At 43.2% G+C, this 17,241-nt stretch overlaps 1 long non-coding RNA gene across 1 annotated transcript; it reads left to right on the top strand.

Moving 5' to 3' along the window:
- Nucleotides 1–511: 511 nt before the first annotated feature.
- On the top strand, nucleotides 512–17,172 carry LOC147014844 (uncharacterized). Its single transcript, XR_015050462.1, has 3 exons — nucleotides 512–2,922; nucleotides 3,022–3,620; nucleotides 17,036–17,172. It is a non-coding gene; the product is annotated as an uncharacterized LOC147014844 (long non-coding RNA).
- Nucleotides 17,173–17,241: the final 69 nt, after the last annotated feature.

Genomic DNA, 17,241 nt, shown 5'->3' with positions numbered 1-17,241 from the left:
ATCCGAGATGGTTACTGCCTGCGCGTGGGCTTTCTGCATATACATGGCAAGTTTCACGAAGATCCGATGAAAACTCTGGGTTGTGAAACAAAAAATAGGAATGACGTCATAAAAATTGATATAACGTCATAGCGATGCATCATATGTACGGTAATTCATCTCTGCTAATGCCCTGTTCGATTCCCGCAAACAGAATTCAAAAAGCTTGCCTAGTTTCGGAGATAATTTTTTAGGCGATTTCCATTAGCGGAGATATTTTGACGTCATAACTTTTTTTCTAGGAGGAATTTTCAAAATCGGAGATGGTTACTGTCTGTGCAGGTTATTTTTACATATGTATGCCAAGTTTCAAGAGGTTTCAATGAAAACTGTAGGCTGTGAAACAAAAAAAGTCCACAAGAAGAAGATGAAGAACAACAACGTGAGTAAGACTTAGTGATCCTCCACGAGGATCTAAAAATCTGTGTTGGTGTCAAAACCAGTGACCAATTGCAAATTAATAGTGGGAGGATCAGCAACGCCCCCTCTTGAGTGAACTGTCCAAGAGGTTCTGTCTCATGATTGGCTGTCCCAGTCTGAATTTTCCAGGAAAGTAACCCCCACGATACTTCAGGGTTTACTGTCCTGCAAAACTGGAGGTTTTTTGGAAGCGAAAAGGTGAATTGTATTTTACAGTGTTTAAGTATACAATTCCATTTAAATAAAATAAAGATTATGAAGGTCGTATAAAAAAATTCCAGTTTACCGCCATTGATGCAGTGTCTTTTACACCACCTTATTTACCACGTCACACTAGTTCTTCGTGCCTTTTATTTGTGTCCTTTATGATGTCCTTAAAAACACTAAGTTTCCTGTTCGAAATGATTTTCAATGTTTGACTGCCAGACAGACAGAGTAAAAGTATTATCTCACTCCTCTTTGCGCATTTGGCAGAATTCAGAGCCAAAGTACTGTTAAACTACAGATTAGTTTTCTGATTCGTGTTAAAAATACAACATTCAATTTAAATTAAGTTGTTCCTCAATCATAAACTGACATTTGTAGACAGATAGATGGACAGGCATGAACCAATTGCTTCACCTCGATTTTCATTTCACATCCGTGGGGTAACTCAGAGATAAGAAAAAGAGCAATCAGAGGTTGCAGACCCTCGCCAGGACTTGTTTTGTTTTTTTTTGTGGTGTTTGTGTAGTGGTGTGTTATATAATAAATAAGAGACAAAACTAGAACTGCCACTTTATAACTGCTGGCAGTGATGACCGGATACCAAGACGTCATGCTTTGATTGGACACCTGACCCTGACCCATGACGTTTTAAAAATTATTATTCATTTGAATTTAGAATGGGAATAAGAAAAGTTCAAATCAAATGGAAGACCAACTCGGTACAGTCCTGCATTGGAGTCATCAGAAGGAACCTAAACAAGCAAAAAGCAAAGATGAAGTCATCAGGAGGAACCTGGATAGGATTCACATTTCAGCTGCTACTCCTCTACCCTCAAACCCATCCAGGCACAGCCAAGTGAGCCTTCTTCCAGAAAAACAAAATATCAAAAAAAATAAATAATTCTGGCTGCGAGACCATGCATCCAATCAAGTTGAAAGTTAAAACATGTATTCCACATCATGCCTACATCATAACTGTGAAGTTTCACTTCAATTGATGAAGCGGTTCAAGAGAAATATTTTTTTTTCAAGATTTCCGCTCAATCCAATATGGCTGCCAGACCATGTGACCTATCAGTTATTCCTGAATACCCTGGTATCCCCAAGGCTTGGGGAACATGTGTGATGTTTCCCCTCAATATGTGCAGCCGTTCTGGAGAAGGTTTTTAAAATAACTTTTAGGGTAAATCTAATTTGGCTGCCGAACCACATGACCTATCCATCCATCCATTGGGACCATACTCTGCACAGAGCGTTGGTGCTGCCAAAACAGTCTCCTTGGCTATTGGGCACAATCCTGGACGGGTCGCCATTCCAACACAGGACACCAGCAAGCTGGTACTCATTATGCCGACCTCGGAAGGATGACAGGCAGAGTCAACCACACCTGGTATTAATTCAACAGTCGAGTGGGATTTGAACTCAGGATGCCAAGATCCCAAACCCACCACCATAACCTTTAAGCCAACACCAGGCATAATACATGACCTATGGCATCATAATTATCATTAAAACATTCTATACGAGTAGTTGGTTGCTCCTGTGGTCAAAATTTCGTCTCAATCCGACAAATTACAGAAAACAAATAAAGTTTTGTGCGGACAAACAAACCAAAAACGGACCCAAATGCAATACCCTCCCCAGAACCAGATAATGTGTAGAGCACTGAAGGAAGTGGCGGAGGAGATATGTATGATGTTAACCGATATCTTTAACAGCTCATTCGAGTCAGGACAGGTACCAAAGTATCAGCGAGTCGCGAATGTAACACCCTTGTTTAAGAAAGGGTTCAGAGATTAATTGGGTAACTAACTCTTGGCCTGTTCATTTGAATTCAGATGTAGGGGAAGGCGATGGAATCATTAATTAAAGAAGGGAGAGGGAACTATTTGATGGGCAACTGATGATAATCCATTGGGTCACAATTTTGTCCATCATTACCATTTCAGGGAATTAAAAACGATCTGATATTGCACTAAATGAAAGTCAGATTGGACATTTCACAAACATTCATTTCTTTGTTTGATGGAATAGTTGTTGATTTTGTCATTAAAACTGTTTGTAGTTCAACACGTATTGTTTGAATAATCAGAATGATTCTGTGCAAGTGCATTCAATCTCATCTATTGTTTAAAGAAACTTGCAATGTGCTTTTATTGGATAAAACAGTGTCCCGTACCCATATGTATCGTAGATCAGGTTGGCACAAGTTTTTACAAGGGTGCCGCAGTGCCGTTGATGCAGTTCCCCCTGAAGGTTAGAATTTGTCATTTGTTCAGGGTGCCCGCGATAGCTCGGCTACTCTTTGTGAAGGGCACCGTGAGATCTTTAACGTCCACCACCCAATGTTTGCAGATGGGACGCCCAGTTCAACGTCCGTCCAAGTGATGTCACACACGTTGATGAATCACCTACCTGGATGACAGTTTGTAAAAAAAAAACACACAACATCAACCGCATAACATCCCTTGATGAGACCCCCCACCAACAGCACTCCGGACACATGCACACAATCACCCATCAATGCTCAATCTACCAAAAAGTCCTGCCGACATCCCTATACCTCTCGATCTCCAATACTTCCAGGTACCTATCTCATTCCAATTTAAACGTATTTACTGTTTCTGCTGCCACGACCTTTCCAGGGAGACGATTCCATGCATTTACTACTCTCTGAGTGAAAGCCCCCTCCCTTACGACCATCTTAACTCTCCTCTTCTTTACTCTCAAGCTCTGACCCCTGGTCCTATCACTGTCAACTCTGTTGAATAATTCATCTTCACTTATTTTATCAATGCCTTTCATTATCTTAAACATCTCTATCATATCTCCTCGTAACCGCCTCCTTTGCCTATTTCATTCAGCCGCCCCTCATAGGTGAGTCGAGCTACGCCCGGAATCGATCTCGTAGCCCTGCGCTGAACCCCCTCTCTGGCATCTATGTCAGCTCAGAGGTGAGTATGCATACCTCTTGGCTATTCTGCCATCCCAGGGCAAGAAATAAGTAAACTTTACAATCCATGGACATTTACAAGAATCAACCGATATTTGGAGAAGTCTGTAGCTTGTAAGTTAATTAATCACAATTAATGACAATATAATGAGCTGTAGATGAGGATGAGTCCTGCTCTGAATAAATGCACAAGGGTCGTAGTCTAATTGATGACACGGATATGTGTGTGCGCGCGTAGTTGGGGGATGTTACATACTCGCATCACTTTAGGGGGTTTTTGCCTCGTGGGTCTTACAAACATCAGAATTCAGTCACGTGGGTAGTGGTAGAGCATATTTGGTTTATTGATATTTTCGTCAAGCTTTTGATGAGGTTCCACATCGGATGTTACGAGGTGAGGTTGGAGCAAGTGGCACAGGAGATGCAAGACCCTTCTGTTACATCCCAAGCTGGGTCTATTGCTCCAGCAGATTGGGTTTTGAAAATTGGTGCAAAAACAGGATTGGTTGGAGGACCAGTACAAATGGGAATATGTGAAGATGGCAGATGTCGTAAATAACAGAGTGCCACAGGGATCATTCGTGAGTAAATTGCTGTTTGTAATTTATAACAATTTGATCAAGGTGAAAGAGTGGATTGATACCCATGGTAGCATTGCTAAAAACGTTTTGGTTCACACTCAGAGTGAGCTGGATCATTGAAAGGTGTTACTTTTGGTTAAGAGGAAGCGATGCGAGGAGGCGAAAGAGATGAGTGCGTTAGGGTGTAAGGGTAGTTAAGGTGGGATCATGGAGACGATATTGAAGTTGCTGGTTAAGGTGATAAAGAGCAAACTGTTAGAATCTAATTCATTATGGAACAGCTGTGTGTACAGAGTGTGTTCAGATGAGCAATTCATTAATCAGCCACCAAGAGACAGGCCCGTGACGTGGACACAATGGCACTGCCGTTGAAGAGGCTGAAGGAAACCCACAAGACAATTAACCTTAATGCCTGTGGTTGTTTGTCAACACAAGCTGCGATGGCCATTCCTCCACCTGGCCATAACCCTCATCAAAATGCCCCGTATTAGTTTATAATGCACGGTAGCGCTTTGTAACGGCAACACGTCTCCAAGGATGTGTCCTCATTTTAAGACTTGTTTTTTTTTTTTTTAAAGATTGTCTGGAGGTCATTGTTTCATTCTGAGCACAACACAACCTTGCAGACACTCCTCAGGCATGAGAGAGAGAGAGAGAGAGAGAGAGAGAGAGAGAGAGAGAGAGAGAGAGAGAGAGAGAGAGAGAGAGAGAGAGAGAGAGAGAGAGAGAGAGAGAGAGAGAGAGAGAGAGAGAGAGAGAGAGAGAGAGAGGAAGAAACACACTAACCTGTAATATGAGGGTTGGGATAGGGTTAGGGTTCATATAAGGGACAGAAAAGAGGTTGTAGGTAGGGATTGGGAATGACATTGAAATGGTGGTGTACTACTTACATGAAGAAATGGAGAGAAGAATGTCATTGAATGGTCTCTGGAAGACGGTTCCAAAAATGGAAGAAAAGAGGAACAAAAGAGTGGGGGTATGTGACAAGCTGGCGTTTTATGTAGGAAGGGGTGGCTTGAAGAACATTTGCATCCTGGAGGAACAAAGGAGGGTAAGAGACCTGACAGAGCACAAGGATCGAGACGAGAGCACCCTGGAGGAGTGATGGAAGGTCAGAGGCCTGAGAGAGAGAGAGAGAGAGAGAGAGAGAGAGAGAGAGAGAGAGAGAGAGAGAGAGAGAGAGAGAGAGAGAGAGAGAGAGAGAGAGAGAGAGAGAGAGAGAGAGAGCACAAGGATCTAGATAGGGGTTGCAGTAAACCCCCCCCCAAAAAAAAATAAAACCATGAGGCCACCAACCTGTCTGCAGTGAGAGAGCAACAGGCCTTGTGCCTCGGTCTCATTGCAGGAGAAATGGCAATAACATTGAGTCATTTAGGTTCAACAGAATCCAAGAGAGACAGAAGTAAAGTGGGGCGCCAACCCATAGGAGAGAGCAGTACTCCATTGAGCTACAAGGGCCACGTAGACCGTGAGTAATCATCTTTCAAGGAATGACTTGGAACAATGGTAGCTGTCCAGTCTGCGGCTGGCTTTGGAGGCCAACTGTGCTGTCTGGTCAAGCTGATGGTGAGGTCAAGAAGTTCATTAGATGAAAGCCCATGGAAATAGGTGGCTGCGTTTGATGGACGATCCTTCCTTCACGACGAGTTCAGACCTTGCCTGTTATATCTTCAGTTTCTCTCTCTCTCTCTCTCTCTCTCTCTCTCTCTCTCTCTCTCTCTCTCTCTCTCTCTCTCTCTCTCTCTCTCTCTCTCTCTCTCTCTCTCTCTCTCTCTCTCTCTCTCTCTCTCTCTCTCTCTCTCTCTCTCTCTCTCTCTCTCTCTCTCTCTCTCTCTCTCTCTCTCTCTCTCTCTCTCTCTCTCTCTCTCTCTCTCTCTCTCTCTCTCTCTCTCTCTCTCTCTCTCTCTCTCTCTCTCTCTCTCTCTCTCTCTCTCTCTCTCTCTCTCTCTCTCTCTCTCTCTCTCTCTCTCTCTCTCTCTCTCTCTCTGTCTCTCTCTGTCTCTCTCTCTCTCTCTCTCTCTCTCTCTCTCTCTCTCTCTCTCTCTCTCTCTCTCTCTCTCTCTCTCTCTCTCTCTCTCTCTCTCTCTCTCTCTCTCTCTCTCTCTCTCTCTCTCTCTCTCTCTCTCTCTCTCTCTCTCTCTCTCTCTCTCTCTCTCTCTCTCTCTCTCTCTCTCTCTCTCTCTCTCTCTCTCTCTCTCTCTCTCTCTCTCTCTCTCTCTCTCTCTCTCTCTCTCTCTCTCTCTCTCTCTCTCTCTCTCTCTCTCTCTCTCTCTCTCTCTCTCTCTCTCTCTCTCTCTCTCTCTCTCTCTCTCTCTCTCTCTCTCTCTCTCTCTCTCTCTCTCTCTCTCTCTCTCTCTCTCTCTCTCTCTCTCTCTCTCTCTCTCTCTCTCTCTCTCTCTCTCTCTCTCTCTCTCTCTCTCTGTCTCTCTGTCTCTCTCTCTGTCTCTCTCTCTGTCTCTCTCTCTCTCTCTCTCTCTCTCTCTCTCTCTCTCTCTCTCTCTCTCTCTCTCTCTCTCTCTCTCTCTCTCTCTCTCTCTCTCTCTCTCTCTCTCTCTCTCTCTCTCTCTCTCTCTCTCTCTCTCTCTCTCTCTCTCTCTCTTTTCCTTGTTTGTTCATTCCTTTGCTGGTTGTGCCCAATTGTTGCCCCGCTCTCCTACTGCCAACGCTCCGATGTCCGTCCAGCCGGTCGAGTGATGGTTTCGTCCATGAAGTTTGGTGGGAGAATTATATTGCAGTTCCTGAAAATTCCACATTACGAGGTAAATGACGAGGTAGAGAGGAAAAGAAAACGAAGATAAGATAAATAAGCGGTGTCAATATTTAATTATATTCCATATCTGTTGCTACATTTATCCCACCAAGAGTACAAAACTGGAACTATTCCTCTACTTATCCACAATCACTCGCTATGAGAATGACGTCATCCTACATTCAAAAGCAAATCCTTTGGATTAGTTTGGTAGGAATCATCCTGCAATTGCACTAATGATGGTTTTTTTTTTGAAACAAGTCTTTCGAGGCCATAGTTCAGTATTCTTTGAGCGCACCAGAGTACCGTCAGCCCAGCTGCAAACTGTCATGCTGGTGTCTCACACGCAGTTCAAGGCATGTATGTGTGTGCCGTCCATCAAATGGACGTCTGCAGGCATTCGGCATCCGTTGGTGGACGTTAAAAATCCCACGGTGTCCTTCGCTTAAAGGAGGCGAGCTATCGCCGGCAGTCTGAACAAATTCCAAATTCCTGCCCTAACCTATAGGGGCGTTGCATCAGCGGCATGGCCACGCCTCCTCAGCTATTGACGCAAGTCACACCCATGTGGTGCATACCATAGAAGAAGATGAAGACCCACAGCACCGCTCCCAGCAAGCTCAGTAAGTTGACCGTCCACGCCGAGCCCGAGCCCTCTCGGCATGGCTCATCTATCTATAATTCCAGCAATTTCTGTGTGTCTGTCTGTCTGTCTGTCTGTGACTGCTGTTTCTCGACAACCACTGGTCCGATCTAATTGAAACTTGCCAGATATATTGCTGGGGCCCTGTGGATGTGCCTTTTCAAGGTTTGATATTAATAGGACAAGTGGTTCCCAAGTTATGGCCAATTATTTACGAAACCAATGACAGGACACGGTGCTATGACGTCACAATTGACGTGACAATTGTTTTTTTTGTTTCTTTGTTTTTTTGCACGTACGGCCACGCAGGTACAGGCACGCATGTACGTGCACGTACTAGTTTGTTAGAATGTGGCAAAATGACCCGAACACATACATTGGTATACTTCCCTGGTGAATTATCCTTCTGTTAGTGAACATATAAGGCATTGTAGAGCTAAATGACACTTTTGAAACTCATTTCAACTTGTATTTAGTTAGCTAACATTATCCTGCAACTTATGAATAATGAAATAAACGAATTTCCTGCTTAAACTACACTGTTGGTAGCTTGGTCCAGCCGCCTCTGTTGGAGTCCGAGTTCTGCCCCAGGGTGGAGGAACAAGCGTTTTCTCAACACAAGGGCTGGTTTATCCGACCCATCCAACTCTTCCCTCCAGGGATGTGTCGGCATATGAAGTGCATCCTTTTCCCTCTGAAACCCTCAACCCACTCCTCTCATGCTCTCGGAATGTCACCGACGGTGCCGCCATATTGTCAGGTGACAAGCTGTTCCATTCCTCGACCCACTGCTTTCCAACAATGATTTATGGACCTTCTTGGCGGCAGTCAGTGCTGCTTCTGCAGGCTCAGAGCAAAGAAAAGCATTGACCCATTCAACCCCCTCTCCCACCCAATCCCTCTACAAACTCACATACCCACCCGCCTGTCCTCCCTCCCATTTCTAATTCGAGGCCAAACCTAATGCTGAATGCCAAGCTAATTGTCCCTGACAGGTTAAAACAATCACTTCGAAAAGCAGGCAAACACTCAGTGTGGCTCACTTCTCCACTTCTCATTAATGCCTGTCACTTACAGAGATGTGTGGAGGAAGGTTGGAAAGGGGAGTGGGGGAGGGGAAAGAGGAGGGTTATGCATCAAGGCAGCTGGGGGAGGGGGGATGGGGTATGCATTAATACAGGTGTACATCCAGTAACCACTGCTTCAGGTTGCTTTCATGCAGTGAATTGTGGTAACATTTTCATCGCAGTAAATCGTGTTTTTTCTTGAGTCTGCATGATTTTTCTGCATGTTTGGGAATGAGTCTGCATGCAGTTAATCACATTGGGAGGTGGGAAGAGGGGGATGGATGTCTGCCTATTGCATATTACAGACATGTATCTAAATTTTACTTTTTCTCAATTTCTGCCAAACCTCTTTAATTGGTTTGGGAATGAAAGTTTATTTTAAACTGGTTTGGGAATGGAAGTTTATTTTAAACTGGTTTGGGAATGAAAGTTTATTTTAAACTGGTTTGGGAATGAAAGTTTATTTTAAACTGGTTTGGGAATGAAAGTTTATTTTAAACTGGTTTGGAAATGAAAGTTTATTTTAAACTGGTTTGGGAATGAAAGTTTATTTTAAACTGGTTTGGGAATGAAAGTTTATTTTAAACTGGTTTGGAAATGAAAGCTTATTTTAAACTGGTTTGGGAATGAAAGTTTATTTTAAACTGGTTTGGGAATGAAAGTTTATTTTAAACTGGTTTGGGAATGAAAGTTTATTTTAAACTGGTTTGGGAATGAAAGTTTATTTTAAACTGGTTTGGGAATGAAAGTTTATTTTAAACTGGTTTGGAAATGAAAGCTTATTTGAAACTGGTTTGGAAATGAAAGCTTATTTTAAACTGGTTTGGAAATGAAAGCTTATTTTAAACTGGTTTGGGAATGAAAGTTTATTTTAAACTGGTTTGGGAATGAAAGTTTATTTTAAACTGGTTTGGGAATGAAAGTTTATTTTAAACTGGTTTGGGAATGAAAGTTTATTTTAAACTGGTTTGGGAATGAAAGTTTATTTTAAACTGGTTTGGGAATGAAAGTTTATTTGAAACTGATTTGGGAATGAAAGTTTATTTTAAACTGGTTTGGGAATGAAAGTTTCATACCCGTGCACACGAAGCGGATAGCTGGATTAAGTAATTGGTTCGCTTCTGTCGGTCGGTCTGTCAATTTATGATCGAGGAACAACTTGATTTAAATTGAATGCTTTATTTTGAACACAAATCGGAAAACAAACCCACAGTTCACTTGAACTTCGGCTCTGAATTCATTGCCATCGCACATGCACAGAGAGGAGTGAGGTCATGTTCTTACTCTCTACCTGTCTGCAGTAAAAAAAATAAATCATTCCAGACAGGATGTCGTAAAGGACACAAACAACAGGCACGAGGACCTAATGCAACGTGCTAGATAAGGTGGTGTAAAAGACACTGTGTCAACGGCCATAAATGTCCGAAATTAATTTTTAATACGACCTTCACAATCTTTATTTTATTTCGGTTGAATTATGCACTTCAACTCTGTACAGGATTAAGTGTTTTTCGAACTATCTGGAGTCTTAAACTGGTTTGGTAATGAAGGTTTACTTGAGCTGGTTTGGTAAGCGAGGTTTATTTTAAGCAGGTTCAGTAACTGAGTTTATTTTTCGTTACAAAGAGGTGTGTGTGTGTGTGTGCGTGCGTGCGTGCGTGCGTGCGTGCGTGCGTGCGTGTGTGTGTGTGTGTGTGTGTGTGTGTGTGTGTGTGTGTGTGTGTGTGTGTGTGTGTGTGTGTGTGTGTGTGTGAGAGAGAGAGAGACACTTTATTTGAAAGGATTCCTGCTCCCAGGTAATAATAAAAATGGTACCATTGAAAAGAGGTAATAACAGATTTACTTGGAACAAGAATTTCAAAGTTGTAAAATATCATGTCCGTTCAATTTTCAAAATGCCTTTTAACAGGCTTGGACTTCAATGTAGCGATTCCAACAGAACCATTTTTATTATTCCATGAGCAAATGCCACCCGTCGCTTCGCTGATGGTAATACTAAAAGGGGGAGGGAGAAAAAGAGGGGGGAAGAGAGAGAGGGGGTGGGGAGTGAGAGCAGGGAGAGTGAAGAGGTGGAGGGGAAAGGAGAGAAGAGGGAGGGGGAGTGAAGAGGGGTGGGGGAAGGGAAGATAATCTGAGGTGAGGAAGGGAAGGCAGATATGCGGTGGAGCGAAAATTACTATTTATGCCATTTCATCAAAATGATTCTGCAGAGAGTAACAGTGAAGATGGAAACAAAATAATGTTTGAAATCCATTTTCTACCGATCATGCTATAAACATAGTCCGGAGGCAAACTCCCGTCCAGATATGATTCCTGTCTGGACCCGTCCGGAGCCAAGCTGGCGGAGACAAACACCGCTTGGACATAAACACCACCAGGACACGTCTGGAGACAAACACCATCCAGACATAACCACCGTCTGGATATGTCCAGACACAGAGACAGAGAGAGAGGGGGGGGAGGGGAGAGGAGATGCAGGAAGAGGGTACTGCACTGTATTGGGAGGGGGTAGAGCAAGGGATGTTACAGAGAGAGAGAGAGAGAGAGAGAGAGAGAGAGAGAGAGAGAGAGAGAGAGAGAGAGAGAGAGAGAGAGAGAGAGAAAGAGGAGAGAGCGATAAAGAGGTGAGAGAAAGAAAGAGAAAGAAGAGAGAGACAGACAGACAGAAAGCGAGAGAGAAAGCACGGACCACTCGTTAAGGGTGGCGGAGCACGGACCACTCGCCACTTCCTCAGGGCAGTGGAGCATGAACCACTTGCCCAAGGTGACGGAGCACGAACCACTCGTCCAGGGTGACGGAGCACAAACCACACACCCAAAGGCTCATTCCAGCCCCCATGATGATGATCCTCACAATGAAAGGATTGAAGAAGTGCTTTATGTTTGGATTGAGGACCAAACAGAAAAAAAAGCCTTTGAGTGGACTGGTGTACCATTGTGGATTTACTCAGACTTTGAGTGGGCCGGTGGATGGGAGAAACCATTGTGGATTTACTCAGACTTTGAGTGGACCAGTGGATGGGAGAAATCATTGTGGATTTACTCAGAATTTGAGTGGACCGGTGGATGGATGAAATCATTGTGGATTTACTCAGACTTTGAGTGGACCGGTGGATGGGAGAAATCATTGTGGATTTACTCGGACTTTGAGTGGACCGGTGGATGGATGAAACCATTGTGGATTTACTCAGAATTTGAGTGGACCGCTGGATGGGAGAAATCATTGTGGATTTACTCGGACTTTGAGTGGACCGGTGGATGGATGAAACCATTGTGGATTTACTCAGAATTTTAGTAGACCGGTGGATGGGAGAAATCATTGTAGATTTAGTTAGACTTTGAGTGGACTGGTGGATGGGAGAAATCATTGTGGATTTACTCAGAATTTGAGTGGACCGGTGGATGGGAGAAATCATTGTGGATTTACTCAGAATTTGAGTGGACCGGTGGATGGGAGAAACCATTGTGGATTTACTCAGACTTTGAGTGGACCAGTGGATGGGAGAAATCATTGTAGATTTACTCAGACTTTGAGTGGACTGGTGGATGGGAGAAATCATTGTTGATTTACTCAGACGTTGAGCGGACCGGTGGATGGGAGAAATTATTGTGGATTTACTCAGAATTTGAGTAGACCGGTGGTTGGATGAAACCATTGTGGATTTACTCAGAATTTGAGTGGACTGGTGGATGGGAGAAATCATTGTTGATTTACTCAGACGTTGAGCGGACCGGTGGATGGGATAAATGATTGTGGATTTACTCAGAATTTGAGTAGACCGGTGGATGGATGAAACCATTGTGGATTTACTCAGAATTTCAGTGGACTGGTGGATGGGAGAAACCATTGTGGATTTACTCGGAATTTGAGTGGACCAGTGGATGGGAGAAACCATTGTGGATTTACTTGGAATTTGAGTGGACCGGTGGATGGATGAAACCATTGTGGATTTACTCAGAATTTGAGTGGACTGGTGGATGGATGAAACCATTGTGGATTTACTCAGAATTTGAGTGGACCGGTGGATGGATGAAACCATTGTGGATTTACTCAGAATTTGAGTGGACCGGTGGATGGATGAAACCATTGTGGATTTACTCAGAATTTGAGTGGACCGGTGGATGGGAGAAATTATTGTAGATTTACTCAGACTTTGAGTGAACCGGTGGATGGAAGAAACCATTGTGGATTTACTCAGACTTTCGGTGGACCAGTGGATGGGAGAAATCATTGTAGATTTACTCAGACTTTGAGTGGACCGGTGGATGGAAGAAACTATTGTGGATTTACTCAGACTTTGAGTGGACCAGTGGATGGATTAAACCATTGTGGATTTTCTCAGACTTTGAGTGGACCGGTGAATGAAAGAAATCATTGTAGATTTACTCAGACTTTTAGTGGACTGGTGGATGGGAGAAACCATTGTGGATTTACTCGGAATTTGAGTGGACCGGTGGATGGATGAAACCATTGTGGATTTACTCAGAATTTGAGTGGACTGGTGGATGGATGAAACCATTGTGGATTTACTCAGAATTTGAGTGGACCGGTGGATGGATGAAACCATTGTGGATTTACTCAGAATTTGAGTGGACCGGTGGATGGATGAAACCATTGTGGATTTACTCAGAATTTGAGTGGACCGGTGGATGGGAGAAATCATTTTAGATTTACTCAGACTTTGAGTGGACCGGTGGATGGATGAAACCATTGTGGATTTACTCAGAATTTGAGTAGACCGGTGGATGGGAGAAACCATTGTGGATTTACTCAGACTTTCGGTGGACCAGTGGATGGGAGAAATCATTTTAGATTTACTCAGACTTTGAGTGGACCGGTGGATGGATTAAACCATTGTGGATTTTCTCAGACTTTGAGTGGACCGGTGAATGAAAGAAATCATTGTAGATTTACTCAGACTTTGTGTGGACTGGTGGATGGATGAAACCATTGTGGATTTACTCAGACTTTGTGTGGACTGGTGGATGGGAGAAATCATTGTGGATTTATTCAGACTTTCAATGGACCGGTGGATGGGAGAAATCATTGTGGATTTACTCAGACTTTGAGTGGACCGGTGGATGGGAGAAACCATTGTAGATTTACTCAGACATTGAGTGGACCGGTGGATGGAAGAAACCATTGCGGATTTACTCAGACTTTGAGTGGACCGGTGGATGGAAGAAACCATTGTGGATTTACTCAGACTTTGAGTGGACTGGTGGATGGAAGAAACTATTGTGGATTTACTCAGACTTTGAGTGGACCAGTGGATGGAAGAAACCATTGTGGATTTACTCAGACTTTGAGTGGACTGGTGGATGGAAGAAACCATTGTGGATTTACTCAGACTTTGAGTGGACCGGTGGATGGAAGAAACTATTGTGGATTTACTCAGACTTTGCGTGGACCAGTGGATGGATTAAACCATTGTGGATTTTCTCAGACTTTGAGTGGACCGGTGAATGAAAGAAATCATTGTAGATTTACTCAGACTTTTAGTGGACTGGTGGATGGATGAAACCATTTTGGATTTACTCAGAATTTGAGATGGCCGGTGGATGAAAGAAATCATTGTAGATTTACTCAGACTTTGTGTGGACTGGTGGATGGATGAAACCATTGTGGATTTACTCAGACTTTGTGTGGACTGGTGGATGGGAGAAATCATTGTGGATTTATTCAGACTTTCAATGGACCGGTGGATGGGAGAAATCATTGTGGATTTACTCAGACTTTGAGTGGACCAGTGGATGGATGAAACCATTGTAGATTTACTCAGACTTTGAGTGGACCGGTGGATGGGAGAAATCATTGTAGATTTACTCAGACATTGAGTGGACCGGTGGATGGAAGAAACCATTGTGGATTTACTCAGACTTTGAGTGGACCGGTGGATGGAAGAAACCATTGTGGATTTACTCAGACTTTGAGTGGACTGGTGGATGGGAGAAACCATTGTGCATTTACTCAGTCTTTGAGTGGACCAGTGGATGGATGAAACCATTGTGGATTTACTCAGACTTTGAGTGGACTGGTGGATGGATGAAACCATTGTGGATTTACTCAGAATTTGAGATGGCCGGTGGATTGGAGAATTTGAGTTTGGGATTCTCTGGTCAACAAAAACATGAAGTGTTTGCCAACCCCAATTAGAAACAATTGGGATTGGATGTATAGGAGCTCTTCCAGTCGCATTCCATGTTGGACTCCAGCCACAGCATGAGCGACGGGGTTACTTGCAAGCCCATTGGTGCCCCACATCGTCTCACAATTATTTCCCGGAAAGCTCCCCTCCAAATTCACCTCCATTTCTATCTTATCCTTTTGTCTGTCTTGTGTCCTTGATCAAGTTTTGCATGTTAACTTAGACTAAGTTATGGCCATTGTACCGATAGTTTTTGTCTTTTTTGTCTTTACTGCTTGATATTTAGTGTGCCCCTCTTTCCTGTTGTCATTGTTCATTACCTCCACCACTGAAGGTGTATGGGAGATATGTTTTCACCCAGTTTGTGTATTTGTCTGTGAATAGGATATCTCAAAAAGTTTTTGGATGAAATTTGGAGGACAGGTTGGGTGTGTGTCAAGGAGAGAGTGATTCAATTTGGTGAAGATCCAGATCCTGAAACGAGAATTTTTTAATGAAACTTTTAATTCCAAGAAGGAACCCGAAGAAGTGAAGAGCAAAGACTGAGTCATCAGGAGGAACCTGGATAAGATCCGGGTTTCAGCCGCTACTCCACAACCCTCAAACCCAACCAGGCGCAGCCAAGTGAGCCTTACAGAAAAATTTCTGCAAGAATTCACTTCTCCTTCAAGAGATAGAAAACAAAAGAGAGGAATATAGAGATGAAAGAGAAGAAAAAGGAAGAATTTGAATGAATAAAGAGAATTGTGGAAAAAAAAATTGAGAGAGAAATGTGAAGCAACAAAGAACAAAGATGTCAGGAAGAACCCGGACAGATAGATTTCAGCAGCTACTCCCCAGGCTGATACGCAGCAACAGGTACAACCTGTTAGAGATTCTTCACCAATGAGAGATTGGGCCAAAAACGAAAGATACCATACCATGATATTTCAAAAGGTTGTGGACAGATTCGGATGAAACTTGGTGTTGGGTAGGTGACAAGAAGAAGCCGATAAGATTTTGGTGCGTGACAAGGACGAATGCTCCGGATGCAGATCCGGCCAATCAGTGGAACTAAAATGTAAACTTGTTCATCTCACTGTGGAGTGGTCATGCGAGTGCAGTATGCCTCCACTCAGGCTACGTCATGGTAAGGGGTAAGCTTTGAAGGGGTGTGATGAGGGGGGATTCAGAAGTAGCACACATGAAGTGAAGGGAGGCTTTGGAGGGGGACACATAGAAGAGGTACGGTTGGAAAGCTGTGGGCTTGTAGAAGATTTGGGTCGGGTAGTGACATGGTGGGGTTTAACACCGTTAAATGATGTGAATGGGGAATTGATAGTCGTGAACAGACAACCTCTGCGAACTGGACCTCAATATTCCCAACCTGGACATATGGAGACACACATCATGGGATGGGTGGAAATAATTTCTGTTGAAGGCACGGAGGAAAGTGGTGCTGTATGTATGGGACGAGGCCTTTACCGAGCGTCTCGGCGAGAGACTGGTTTGGAAAATAATTCCTGTGAAGAAGATGAAGAGGAATAGATTGTAATGATGAAGAACATGTGGAGTGCTCATGATAGAGAAATAGGGAAGGTTAAGCATTTTAAAATGTGTTGTAAAGCTTTAAAATGAAGAAGAGAAAGTGTTTCATTCAATAAAGATTCATTTTGGAGATATTGAGTAAAGAAAAAGAATGAAGTACAGGAAATACAGGTAGAAGGAGGTGTATGCAGATTGGGTTCGTGTTTTGGAGAGAAGGAAATAAAGTTCGTTTTTGGTTTGGGGAGGAAAGAAGCGGAACGAGGAAGCGGCATCAAAACAGAGACGAATTTGGACACCAGCTATCCGAGAAGTAGGCCGAAGCATACACAAACTCAAAGTCGACAATATTCGGGTAAATTGGGTAAATAGTGAAGTTTTTTTCAGTTAAGTGTCTTCGCATCGCATTTTCTACGGCCATTTTCGATGCTGAATCTGAAAACGTTGGAATTTTTTTTTACCTCCGATGACTTTTGACCCCTGGAACTTTAATTTATTCAAAATGGCGACAAAAAAAATGATATTTTTAATGAATTTCTGATCAAATGAGAAAAAATAAGGCTTGTAATATATCTATTTATAGGTTTTTCCGATCAGGAAATACGAAAATGACACTTGTGCAACGATTTGATGATTTTCAAAACACAATTTTTGAAAACCGCACAATATTTTGCTAAAATTGAACTGTTTTTGTCATTCTCAGATCAACATGAGACCGAGATCACACCGGTGCCACCAACAAAAGTTCATTAACGTTATCCTGCACGGATTCATCGGGTTTGATAGCATTCTTTACAGAGTTGTGTCGCTCGGTCAAACTGAATTTTTGAGTGCGGAATTCCCCCCTGCTCCATCCTTCACACGTCTTTGTCGGCGTATGTCTGTGGCTACAGTTCAGCGTAAATATGT

Source organism: Eptatretus burgeri, chromosome 13 (genome assembly GCF_056783735.1).
Source record: "Eptatretus burgeri isolate ZD-2024b chromosome 13, Ebu_testis_v1, whole genome shotgun sequence".
NCBI lineage: Eukaryota > Metazoa > Chordata > Myxini > Myxiniformes > Myxinidae > Eptatretus > Eptatretus burgeri.
The sequence above is the reverse complement of the archived record's forward strand: the minus strand, read 5'-3'. Positions and strand labels throughout refer to the sequence as shown.